Genomic DNA, 2004 nt, shown 5'->3' on the forward strand with positions numbered 1-2004 from the left:
TGGATAGTTTGATTTTATAAGGGTGACATTAGTTTTTGTGGGAGTGGAGATTGAGGTGTGTTTAGTTCTTGATCAGTGATTTTAGTGTTGAGTTTTGGGTTGTCTCTTTAGACCTCAGCCTTTAGAGATTCAGTAAGTTAATCTAAGTGAGATATGCATTTCTTGGAGCAGTTTTTTTCTATCGTGGCTTTCCATTGATCATGTAAGTGGCTTTTAGGTGTTGTTTCCAATTTTGGTCCAAGTTTGTTGTAGAATTAATTTGATTGTGGTGCAGTTGTTTTGGTTTTATTTTCATATTGATTAACTTGGTTATCATTTTAAAGTGTTTTGATAGTTTCGTGGTGTTTCTTGGTGTGGAGGTTGTTTCGCTTGTGTTTTCGCAAAGTTATTGGGGTGATATTGTACTAGTTTGGTATTGGTTGTGGTATCTGGTCTGGGTCGTAGGTTTGTTGTTGGATTGATATGGTTTGCGGGGATGGTTGGTATTCTTAGCTGTGTAGTTTTTGTTTCATTAATCTTATGCTTCATCTACTTAGGTGTTGAGGGTGCCACCCGGTTTTTGATAATGTTGCTTGTGAAAGGTTGTTGATGGTGGTCTGATAATCTGCTGTTGTCACTGTTTATATTTGGGGGTATTTTGGCTAATTGAGAGTTTTTCATGTTGTTGGTTAGTGTTCTACTATGTTATTTGAATGGCTATAAAAAATTTTGTTTGAATCTTTGTGCGAAGGGTTTTGTGCTTTAGGAAAGCATTTGAGGTATTGCTTATGAAGGTTGGTCGGTTGCTGATTTACTGGGGAGTTTGTTGGAATTATTTATGTTTTTAGTCTGTGTTTAGTGCAGAGTTCTTTCTATCTATGAAGTTGATGTGGTCTTAGTGTGTTTTCAAAGCGGTTTGAGTTTTAGTATTAATTTGTTGGTTTACTTTTTTGGCACATAGTTATGGTGGAAGTGTGTTTTGTGGAGTTTTAGTATTAATATTGTTTCATTTAATATATTTTTTAATTAAATATTTCTATTACATTTTAATTAATTAAATTAGAAAGTTTCTACAACGCTCGACGAGTACCACTAGCGATGAGTATTGCTGAACACTATAAATATAATTTGTAAAAATATAAAATTTTAAAGGATTTAACGTATAATTATAAATTAATTAAAAAAATTCTACTATATTTATCTTAAAAAACATTTCCAGATCCACGATTGTGTAACCAAGTACAAGTATACAAAGTTAACACTTGAATTGGAGAGTCGACCACTTCATTATTCAGCTAACAATTTGCATGCATGTACATAGTGTTGAATTTCTTCATATTCTTTGATCATTGGTCAATATTTTCTTTGATCAGCATTTCAGGCAGGCAATAAGACCTCAAATGCTTTGGTCAAACTCAAACGTACAATATCACGATAATGTTACTTCTTTCATGAATTAATAATAATGCTGTATACTCTGGTAAAACTTTTTATGATTTCGAACGTAAAATAAATATTTGCATATTTAAAAAAACTTTTTATAGTAATATTAAACATTTAAATTTTAGATCAAATAATCTAAAGTAACTAGGAAACAGTTTATCATCATAGTTTTTAAAGACATTGCTAAACTAACCAGAAGAATCTCAATCTGAAGTGCAAAATTTGATTTTCATTTTAAATTCTCTTTTAGCTTAATTGTTTAAATTGCAAACTTGGAAGTTTGGGTGATTAAAATCAAAATCAAAATTCAAGTAATTTTATAATTGAGGTCGAATATATCGAGGTGCGTATGTTTACGATAAAACTTGTGCAATATTGCGAGTGCATAATTTTCAATGGACCCCGTTGAATACTCATAGGTCTCTCATTATATTTTTTATAATTCAAACTGTTTCATAGATTTGATCTACATCCTCAAATGTAAAATAGTGTACTATGCAGAACATTTAGCAATTGATCTAATAGAAAAATTTGTGTGGATACCCTAAGTTTCTGTTTGATTCAACGGTTCAATACACGCGT

Source organism: Hibiscus syriacus, unplaced genomic scaffold, assembly GCF_006381635.1.
Source record: "Hibiscus syriacus cultivar Baekdansim isolate YM2019G1 unplaced genomic scaffold, ASM638163v2 tig00110331_pilon, whole genome shotgun sequence".
Lineage (NCBI taxonomy): Eukaryota > Viridiplantae > Streptophyta > Magnoliopsida > Malvales > Malvaceae > Hibiscus > Hibiscus syriacus.